A 12,176-nucleotide genomic window follows, 5' to 3' on the forward strand; every position below is an offset into this window, starting at 1 on the left:
TGCATAGCTGCTAGCCTATTGAGCTATCAATGATTAGGAAGCAGAAGGCGCCCTTACTATTGCAGAGGAGGAAGTAAAAGTGAAAACTATTTGCATCCGCAGCTTTGGTCGCTAAAGCAAGTGACATGTCACTTGCCACCACAATCAGCGACGACAACTTGCAACAAATGGGATAAAGATTCGGTAAATAACTCGCTACTATCACGTTTAGTGATTGCATTGGCTACGACATTCACAGCAGAGAGACCAGATAACTACTGAACGCTCTTTTTCAATGAACACACCGCCATTTGACTGTATTGTTGTTTATTTAATTACGACCCAGGTTTCGACATTTTACGCCATTTTCAAGTGATTGAGTTTCTGTGATGAACATATATTGCAGGACATCAAGCTCAAAATTGCTCATAAATTATAAAAAATATTGGATCCCCACGAAACGTCGGATGCAAAATCATCCTCTTGTAAAAAGATCAGTAAGTAATAGTGGGAGCACGTCATATGTAGTAAAAACATGTGTACTTTGGTATATAAAAGATGATCACATGTCCTTGAGTCGTAATGATAGTAACTACCCCTTTCTCCCTCCCCTGGAGATACAATATGTACCACAACTGTTTAGGTGCTGTGGTATTCATGCGAAAATGGGTGAAAGTTTGCGAATCGAGCAGCTGAGGTGGGACTTGCGTATAAGCCCCATATTCACTTAGTGAGATGTGGTAAACTACCTAAAAAGCATATCCAAGCCGGCCGACACAACGGCACTCGTCGTGAATCCGCAGGCCGGACTCGATTTGGTGCATGCGCATCTTCCCATCCCGTAAGCGCACGACTATCAGTGCAGGGGGAATTTTTACTGACCATAACATGAAAAACATATTCAGAGAAACAGTTAACCTTTTACCAAGTTTTTCTGTTATCATAATAGATATTTCGTTTCGGCTGTAAAACGCTTCAGTTCTAAAATTGTACTGTTGATGCTTGTAGCATATCAGACCATAAACTAAAAGAGAATCGTCAGGCTTAGTTTAAAGTCAATTGCTTAGTGTTCTGTAAAATGTTGCTCCATGAGCAATGCAGCGCGACAGTGTTTGCTGTTCTCAGGCGAGGAATGAGTTACTTGCTGTTCATAAGCAGCTGGAAATCGCCCCAACTACTCGCAAGCGATTGGAAGCTGCTGCGAATGGATGTGTAGGGAGGGCTACTGAGAGTCATGTACCATATATACCAATGGTACCTCATATCATGTCCTATCTTGCGGATACTCTCTACTGTGTAGGAAATACGGGATCCGTCATTACTTTCCACTTGACTGTGAGTGGCGCATCAATAGTGGATCTAGGGGTCCTGTACAACGGAGACAGGGGCCAGGGACAGTTTAGGATGTTACACCCATCCTCTAAATAACAAGCTGCAGGTGCTGTCGTACATCGAAATCAGAACGAGGTGTTGGTAAACGTGATGTGTCTTGTCTGAAGGGGAGACAAACCCAAGGCGTGAGGGTATATAAGTCGCCGGCAGTTCAAACATACGGTGAATACTGGTATCCCTTAGAGAAATGGCAGCCAGGGATGGGATGGAACACTATACGCACTCATTGTGTGTGCCTGCGGACTTCATTCAACATGTTGAAGAGGCTATACCAGCAGCAATTGAGGGAACAAACTGTAAGCAGCGGTAGATTGTGGCACAAGTTAGGACAAACGATGCCAATTGTCTGGGCTCTAACAGTCATACTTCGATCATTCCAGAAGGCTGAGAATACCATCGTGGCCTCCTGAGTCTGAGTTGAGTGGAAGACTTGAACTAGAGACTGCGAAGGTTCTAGGCTGTGATTTCCTAGACTTTTATTGTTGTGGCGTAGCAAGACAGCCACGCCACTCGGAAGTAGCCGAAATGCACGCGTTAAATTCACGCATATGGACGTGAGGTCTGAAACAGGATACGTAATGGATGCTATAAAGAAAAGTACGTAGCTGCTGTAATACTTAACTTTAATCCATCATTGTGGTACATCGCTCTTGATGATACAAATGAGACTCTTTAAATACAAGCACTGTAAGGCTAATGGCGCCTTGCTAGGTCGTAGCCATGGACTTAGCTGAAGGCTATTCTAACTGTCTCTCGGCAAATGAGAGAAAGGCTTCGTCAGTGTAGTCGCTAGCAAAGTCGTCGTACAACTGGTCCGAGTCCTAGTACGTCTCTCTAGACCTGCCGTGTGGTGGCGCTCGGTCTGCAATTACTGACAGTGGCGACACGCGGGTCCGACATGTACTAATGGACCGCGGCCGATTTAAAGCTACCACCTAGCAAGTGTGGTGTCTGGCGGTGACACCACATTTATCGTAGTGTTGACATTTCTAGGGTCCCCCTAAACGGGTCAGGTATGCATTACACATCAGAGGCTACTACCCAGGTAGCTCACTGTGTATTGGGTGCACACCAGAAGAGCCTTTTAGATGTGGCGACTCCCGATGCAGTGCAGATAACTACAGCTGTAGGAGACCCGGAAGTATCGGAGCAATTTCCCTGGATATTAGCTGCTGAGGAATTCGCAACAAAACTGTAATTGTAACTGGATCCTTCTCTCGATCACCAGACTCACCTCCTTATACAACAGAAACTTTAGAGAAAACCTTAGTTTGATTTACGTAAGTTCCCAGATCATACTGTAGTCATCGGAGGAGTCTTTAATCGTCCAACAGTGAATTGGTATAGTTACAGTTTTGATAATGATGGGCGTAACAAGATACCTACCTAGAACAGATGTTTCGGAACCTGACGCTTGACGGAAGTATGCTAGATCTAAATAGAAGAAAATATAGGTAAAGGCAAGTTTGGATTTAGAAAAGGAAGAGGGACCAGAGATGCAACTGAGTGTCTGAGGATGATGGCAGAAAAATATTTAGAAATGAATGGAGAAATGTATGTTTGCTTTGTCGACTGGGAAAAAGCATTTGACAGAACTGATGGGCGTATGATGTTGAAAATTCTGAAAGATAAGGTGTAGAGTGTAGACCGGAAGGACAGAAGGTTGGTTAAGCAACTCTCTACGGAATTATGGTACTTCAAGTAGAAAAAGATGAAACTGAAGAGATGGGTATTGAAAAAGGTGTGAGACAGGTTGTTGTATGTCACCAGCACTTTTCAGTATATTATATATGCCGAGAAGCTAATCAATAAGGCCTTGGAAAAATGTGAAGGACTTATAGTGGGTGGATAAAGAATAAAAACCATAAAGTACACTATATGATTGTGCCAGCAGAAATGGAGGAAGAGCTCCAGGTAATTTTGGACAATATTATGAGTGTGGGTAAAGAATTTGGAATGAAACTGAACAGTGGCAATATCGAAGTGATGATAATCGAAAAAGAAGACGACACGATTAATAAATCACTAAATGGAATGGTATTACAACAGGTTCAGTCACCCCAGTATCTGGGAAGCTTGGTAACTTCTAGCGTAATTTGTGCAGAGGAAGTGAGACGCAGAATCTGTATGGGAAAGAGAGCTTTCGGGAGAGTGAAGGAAAGACGAGGAGAGGAAGAAGAAGGTTTGAAATGCTAATAAATGTGAAGAGAGGAAGAAGCAACATTCAAAGGACAAGCAGGACAGAGAAATACGGAGGGCATCCAGCTGACATGTCTGGGAACAGAAAAACGGCAACAAACAGACCTGACCTCTCGGAGGACGTCCACATAAAAAGTGGTGTCAGTGACCATGAGGCAATTTTAGCAGCTAAGATGGCCGTAGTACAAAAGCCAACTAAAACAAGTACAAAGATTTATATGATTAGTAAACAAGATAAAGAAACAGCAGTGTCGTATGTCAATGAGGAACTCGAAACTCTTAGCTGAGAATAGGAGGATGGAGGGGAAGTATGGCTCAAGTTTAAGACAATAGTTGACCATGTACTTTATAGATATACACTCAGTAGTGCACTTCTTGATGGGATGGACCCTCCGTGGTATCTATGTCCTATAAAGAAACTTCTGAATAAATAGAGACTACTAGTTGTAAAACTAAGCATGGGACTACTGATGGACAAGCTCTGAATGGAACGCATTTCGCTGTCAAGAGACAATACACGAAGCGTTCAATGACTACCGAAGCAAGATATTACCGAAGGAGAATATCATCTTTCAAAAAACTCACTCAAATTCTGGTCGTATGTGAAGGTGTGTCAGTGACTTCGAGATACAACTGAAATAGTTAAAGTAGACCAAATCTCAGGGGTCCGATAGATTCCCTATCAGACTTTATATTCAGAGATTTTATATTGACATCGATTTGCTGTAGAATCTTAGAACATATTTTGAGTTCAAACTTACATCGGTATCACTGTAGTTAACATATTTGTCACGAGAGAAATCAGCAACTATATTGATATTTAACACAATTTTAAAATGTCGTTTCGGCTGGTCCCGGCGGAGGTTCGAGTCCTCCCTCGGGCATGGGTGTGTGTGTTTGTTCTTAGGATAATTTAGGTTAAGTAGTGTGTAAGCTTAGGCACTGATGACCTTAGCAGTTAAGTCCCATAAGATTTCACACACATTTGAACATTTTTTTAAATGTTTATTTTCAGCCCAGATACACATTCTTACTTTGTATACAAATGTGCAACTGGTACTGAAAATAAACTGTATTTTAAAATTGTATTAAATAATTATGTATGTTGAAGAGAATGACCTCCTCCAGCCAACTAGCATGAATTCCGAAAACAACGATCATGCAAAACCAAACTCGCGCTTTTCTCACATTACTTACTGAAAGCCTTGGTTCAAGGCTGTCAAGTAAATTTTTCCATTTCGAAAAGCATTTGACTCGGTACCATATCTGCGCTTTTTATCAAAAGTACGATCGCATAGGGTATCAAGCGAAATTTCCGACTCGAATGAGAAGTTTTTGGTAGGGAGGACGCAGTAAGTTATCTTGGATGGAGAGTCATAGACATATGTAGAAATAACATCGTATGTGCCGCAGGAAAGTGTCTTGGAACCCTTGCAATTCACGCTGAATATTAATGACCTATGCGGAGAATACTAAGAGTAACCTCCGACTTCTCGCTGATGATGCGAAGTACTGTGTGAAAAAAGCTGCACAAATATTGAGTCAGATTCCGGTAAGTTTTTGAAGTGGTTCAAAGATCAGCAACTTACTTGCGAACTGTACAATTACGCATTTCAAAAAAGAAAGAAACTTTGTACCCTATGACTTAAATCGATCAACTCATATAAATACCCGTGTGGAACACTTTGTAGGGATAGGAAGTGGAATGATAACAAAGGATCAGTTGTAGGTTTATTGGTAGCATACAAGTGAAGTGCAATCAATCTGCAAAAGAGACTGCTTACAAAATGTCCGTGCGACGCATCCTAGAATACTGCTCAAGTGTGTGGTACCCGTACCAAATACGACTAACGGGGGATATTGAATGTATGCAAAGAAGAGCAGGATGAAAGGTCACAGGTTTGTTTCACCCATGGGACGGTGTCACAGAAATGCTGAAGAAATTGGACTGGCAGACTCTGGGACACCTACAGCTACATCTGCATCTATATACATACTCCGCGTGCTACCGTACGGTGCGTGGCAGAAGATACCCTGTACCATTACACTAGTCAACAATCATTTTGCATCTGGGATGGTGTGAAGACTCCGAATATACCTTTCAAAATGTTCTAGCAAGTACCCTTTTTAAGTTTTTAAAGGTTTTTTATTTTTCGTATTCAGCGTTTCGCTTTTTGCTGTTCTTCTGTTTAGCTGTTTAATTGTTTGTTTTTGATTTGCAGAGGAGAGCTAGAAGGTCTACAAATCGTCAGTAAATGGTTGGTGTGATAATCCAGTGATGTGAAAGAGATCCTTGACAACTTTTGTTATGTGTGTGGAAAATTCACTCCAAAAGCCCAAAGAAAATCAATCACTGATTTGGTTATAAAGCCATATAAATTGTATTTTGCACCTCATATTGCCTGCATGACCTGTACTACAACCTTAACCGAGTGGTTGAAAGGAAGACGCCGAGCCATGCCATTCGCTGTTCCGGTGGTGCGGTGTGAGCCTAAAACCATTACTCAGACTGTTACTTCTGTCTTACAAATATTTCGGGACATTCAAGCAAAACTAGACATAAAGTAAAGTATCCAAATGTATCATCAGTGCATTTGCCTGTGCCCAATGATGAGGGGTTGCCTGTTCCTATCTGTAACTTGAAAGCCACGGAACCAGACACCGTGTCAAGTGAATCAGAAAATATTGAACATATAGAAGAGTACTGCCCTCAATATCATGACACTTTGCCTCAGCTCTTTAATCAAAACGAATTGAACGATTTGGTTCGTGATTTAAAACTTTCGAAACAGCAATCTGAACTCTTGGGACCGAGACTGCAACAACGGAACCTTCTAGCTCCAGGGACAAAAATTTCCTGTTTCAGATCAAGAGGTGCTTCCTTTGCTCGATATTTCGATATGCAGAATTCAATTTGTGAATGTAGAGATGTCAATGGCCTGATGATGCAGCTAGGTGTACAACAAAATCCACAGGAGTGGTGACTATTTATTGACTCCAGTAAAACCAGCTTGAAAGCAGTACTATTGCATAATGGCAATTAATTTCCACCGGTACCTTTGGATCACGCAGTAGACACGAAAGAAACTTATGAAATCATGGCTATGCTGCTAGAGGCAATCACATATAAGGATCATGAATGGCAGCTTTGCTGTGATTTAAAAGTTGTTGCACTTCTTACAGGTTTACAGGGTGGATTCACGAAATACTGCTGCTTTTTGTGCCTCTGGGACAGCCGTGACACCAAGAACCACTATATAGTCAAGGAATGGCCTATAAGGAAGTCATATTTGCTGGAAACGTAAATGTGAAAAATATCCCATTGGTTGAGCCCGATAAAATCATTTTACCTCCCCTTCATATCAAGTTGGGCCTTATCAAGAACTTTGTAAAAGCTCTGGATAAAGAGGGTGAGGCCTTCAATCACTTAAAAGTTTCCCAAATTAAGTGAGGCAAAGCTGAAAGAGGGTATATTTGTTGGACCACAAATAAGAAAATTGCTGAAAGATCCAACCTTTGATGCCAAAATCGCAGAAATCCAATTAGCTGCTTGGTCTTCTTTTAAAGCAATTGTGAATGGCTTTTTGGGTAACAGAAAAGACAAAAACTATGTTACCATCGTTAATGATCTGTTGGACAACTATAAGAACATGGGGTGTAGGATGTCGCTTAAAATTCACTTTTTACATTCTCATCTTGATTTCTTCCCGGAAAATTTGGGAGCCGTAAGCAATGAGCATGGTGAACGCTTTCACTAAGACATTCTTACCATGGAACACCGTTACCAAGCCTCTGGTCCATATACACCAGTCAGGTTCATCCCAGAAATTGGGGATACAATGGCTCCATACTTAGCAATCGTATAAAATAGCTCACCCGTCGAAAGATCCGTTTATAAAGACTGGGAAGATACATTATTTAAAGACTGAGAAATTTCACAATAGCCAAGAAAGGAAATAGGAGTAATGCGCTGAATTACAGACGCATACCGCTAAAGTCGATTTGCAGTATGATTTTGGAAATATACTGTGTTCGAACATTATGGGCTACCTCGAAGAAAAAGATTTACTGACAAACAGACAAAAAGGATTCAGAAAATATCGTTCTTGTGAAACACAGCTAGCTCTTTATGGTCACAAAGTAATGAGTGCTATCTACAGGGGAGTCGAACTTATTCCATATTTTTAGATTTACAGAAGGCTTTTGACACCGTTCCTCACAAGCGACTTCTAATTAAATTGCGTGCCTATGGAGTATCATCTCAGTTGTGCGACTGTATTCAAGATTTCCTGTCAGGAAGGTCACAGTTCGTAGTTACTGACAGAAAGTCATTGAGCAAAACAGAAGAAATATCTGGCGTATCCCAAGGAAGTGTTATAGCACATCTGCTGTTCCTGATCTACGTAAACCATTTAGGAGACAATCTGAGCACCCCTCTTAGATTGTTTGCAGATGATGCTGTCATTTATTGTCCTACAAAGTAACCAAATGATCGAAAAAATTGCAAAACTACTTAGACAAGTTATTTGTATGGTGCGAAAAGTGGGAATTGACTCTAAATAATGGGAAGTGTGCAGTCATCCACATGAGTACTAAAAGGAATCCGTTACGGTTACAGTATAGAATACACAAATCAAAAGGCTGTAAATTCAACTAAATACTTAGGGATTACTGTTATGAATAACATAAATTGGAACGATCACATAAATAATGTTGCAGGGAAAGCAAACCGAAGTCAGCGATTTATTGCCAGAACGCTTGGAAAAACAGTTCTACTATGGGGTATTACTGTGCGGTGTGGGATCCACATCATATAAGATTGACGGAAGATATCTAAAAAGTTCAAAGAAGAGCAGCTCGTTTTTAATTATCGCGTAATAGGGGATATGAGACGCGAATTGGAGTGTCAAACATTAAAGCAGAAGTGATTTTCGTAGTGACAGGATGTTCTCATAGAATTTCAATTACTAACTTTCTCCTCAGAACGCGAAAATATTTTGTTGTCACCCACCTACATAGGGAGGAACGATAAAATACTAGAAATCTGAGCTCACACGGATAGATTTAAGGGTTCATTTTTCCTGCGCGCTGTTTGATGGTGGAACGGTAGAGAAATACCTTGAAGGTGGTTCGATGAACCCTCCGGGAGGCACTTAATTGTGAGTCGCAGATCAATTGTGTAGTTGTAGATTGTAGATGTAGACTCGGCTTACACCCTCGAACGGTGTCCAATGGTCGAGATATACGACGTACGGAGCTTCACGTGGGGCGTGCAGACACGAATATACACGATGTTTACAGATGTGGACACATCATGCCTCGCGTCATGGAAACCAGATACAGGCTTTCCTAAACACACTACAGACAAGAAAAATAGACAACTTCCCCGTCGTGCAGTAGCGGTCAGAGAGATACTGGAACTATTGGAAAGAGCGTTGGACTTATCAGTCTGTATTGATTTCAGTGCAGGAAGGTTAGAAGAAAAAGGAAGTCTAATGTTTCGTCGATGTGGATGCGATCAGACACAGAAGTTCAATTGTAGCATAGCTGAAGAAAGAAAAATATAACATAATAACAATAATAATGATTCTTATTATTATTAACCATGTGACGCACGAGAAAGGACTTTTTCAGAGTTCTGATTTATCTTTTCTTTATACCCCAATTATTTTTGGTCTCTCAGAATGGGCTTTTTCCTGGCGTCGTACCATGCTGTTCCGGTGTTCGTGGATCTTTCAGAGAGGTCAGCTATCCAATCCTGAATTTGCCGCCTAACATTTTTTCTGTCTGACGTATAAAGTTGTTACTTATGCTTTGGTTCTTCTTTTTCTGCACCTATGCATTTTATTGTTTCAGTTTTTTCTACAATTTCACAACCTTCTAGTTTATTTCGTTAGTTTCATTCGGTTAGTATGCCCACAGAATTTTAGCCTGTGTTTTTTCATACCCAAATAAATGCTGCTACGCTTCTCAGTTTCAATGCGGTGATAATAGTTAACTATAATAATAATAATAATACATACTTTTCATCGATCGAGCGTTGTATATGACTGCTAAGTACCGAGCTTCTATATCAGCATACTCTGAAAGGAACATAGTTGCCATACAATTTGGGCCGGGAGACTTCCCTTTATTAAGTAATTTCAGTTGCTTTGCTACATTGAAGATATCTGCTAAGTTACTCATGTTAGCAGCAGTTCTTGATTCGGATTCTTGGAATATGTATTTACTCTTCTCTGAGAGGAATTTTGGAAAATCATATTTAGTAACTAATTTCATAAAGAAAATAAGGTGAACATATAATCCATTACAAAGCTTTGGTAGAAGGTTTTACTGAAAAGAAAAACAAGTGGCAAAAAGTGTGGCGTGAAATGACATATATATTATTATTATTATTATTATTATTATTGCCACTCTGTTGTGTAATCATCCGAAAAGTGACACTTTCTCTTTCAATCCTTAGGCATCTTCGTAAGCTATGATAAGATAAGTTTATTAGACGGTAAACAGTCGACAATAACTCTTTAGTCATCAAAGTACACATCACTAAACACTTCACGCCCTGTATACCCGCAGTAAAGACTTCAAACATTACTAACTTGCACTCGTTGTTCGTATCACGTTTAGGAAGAATAGTCTTATCAGATCGCTATTCAAATGGGGACTGCCCAATTCTTCAGTGGGGCGCTGCTGCTGGAGAAGTCTGGTATTTTCTCCAATGATGGAGCTAGATCTAAAAGGATATGCAACACGCAACGCTATCTGTGAGATGACCTTGTCAACATAAGCTTGTTGACATAAATAAAACTAACTGAGGCTGCATTTACATTTTGTGCTAATAGGTGGCGTTACTTTAGTAGTTGAGCCAAGCTCATAACAGAATTTTGCAAAAACGGGACAACATCTGTCGCGATTTCGTGACAAGGAGGTCCATAATAGTGATGGTCCCCACATACCGGCAATATATAAGGCAACCTTATTCATTTGCAACAATTCACGAGGAACAACTTGCGCTGTTAGCACGTCCAATGTAGTGACATTTCACCTGCAGGAACATTCCGTACCTCACTCTAATTAATTAATTAATTCATAATGAATGGAAATAAAATGAACCGCAAGACGGCTTTAATGGGTGATTTCTTTATTGTTACAACCGGTTTCGCTGCATTAAACCAGCATTCTCAGGTGAACTACACCAGAAGGAAAGGATCCTTTTTAATACATATGATCAAAATACTATAAAAATCCTTTAATCAAAAAAAATTAAAAATTTTTTAATTTTTTGTTTTTGATATTTATTTTTATTATTTAACAGACAAAAAATCAAAATTAAAACGTACTTACAACAGTATCGCAACAGCCCACTAAAACTAGCCCCAAAGTTCGTAGTCAAAAATTAAACTTCTGGAGAGGGGAATTCGTCAAAATAAATAAAACAGGACATCGGGGCGAATAGTGTGGTGGCATACTAGAAGAAACAAGAGATACACAAGTACAATGAGCGAAAACGAAAGACATAAACAAGGAAAGATCAAAATTGGGTCCTCCAGAGAGCTAAAAAATCAACCCCCCCTCCCCGACGTTTTCTCGCACCCTAACCCCTTCACTCAGAATTATGAACAGACCGAAAGGCTGATTGAGCAACTAGACAGTAAGGGTATCCGTGTCGAATCCATCAACTGGAGGACACTAAATTAACACCACAACATATTGACATGATTACTGACATGTTAAAATTTTGTATCAGCAAGGTTGCATCAAGTGAAAGGACTCCTAACCATGAGAGAAATTTAAAATAATAAGATAGTAAGGACTAAGATAACTTGGAGTAACGTGAAAGGAGAATCTATATATACCCTGTGGTGGTTGCTGTGATTAGTTAGAAAGGCGGTAGGTACCGCTATAGTAGTGATTCCCAACCTGGGAGTAATTACCATCTGAGGGGTAAAATGAAATTTTCTGAGGGGTAAAAACTAAACGATTCGATTCTGTTTCAATCACGAAACTAAATTATTTTCAAAAGATCATTACTATTATTACAATAAGACTCTAATACTTATTGAATAAGTTATCAATAATTGCTTTTCTTAATTAGTAGCTCTAATGTGGTGTAGATTACGGGTTCCTCACATAGTCCACCCACTACACACATATGATGTTCTTTGTTCCGTACATCGCTGACGATAAAAGTGAGACATACACGTAACAAATGCTAAATATTTAAAGAAAATATCTTCTTCAGGTTTTAGATAGTAATTGTAGCAGTTCAGAAATTGCTTCATTACTCGTTTCGAGAGAGATAAATGAATTAATTGACAGCACGACACAGAATTAACTACAAAAGGGCTACTACAGTGCTGTACACAATTTTATTATTATTATTATTACTAGAGTGGTTAGACACAAAGCATTAAGAGTCCAAAGTCGCCAAATTTCTGCAAGTAAGGAGTGCAGCAATCAACTGATTTACAAACAGTAAATATAGCACACACATCTGAACCTGTTTGATTTTAAATACAGTTGTAGCGTGCATGTCAAGCAAGTGCTGCAATGAATAGGAGTAATTCAGGGGAAGTATGTTTCGTAACAAGTGTCTACCCTCTTTG

General features: G+C 39.9%; 1 protein-coding gene across 2 annotated transcripts in view; it reads right to left on the bottom strand.

Moving 5' to 3' along the window:
* Positions 1-12,176, bottom strand: part of LOC126145734 (homeobox protein Mohawk) — a 98,143-nt gene that overhangs the window by 40,463 nt on the left and 45,504 nt on the right. The gene's annotated exons all lie outside the window — the stretch shown is intronic.

Source organism: Schistocerca cancellata, chromosome 2 (genome assembly GCF_023864275.1).
Source record: "Schistocerca cancellata isolate TAMUIC-IGC-003103 chromosome 2, iqSchCanc2.1, whole genome shotgun sequence".
Taxonomy (NCBI): Eukaryota; Metazoa; Arthropoda; class Insecta; order Orthoptera; family Acrididae; genus Schistocerca; species Schistocerca cancellata.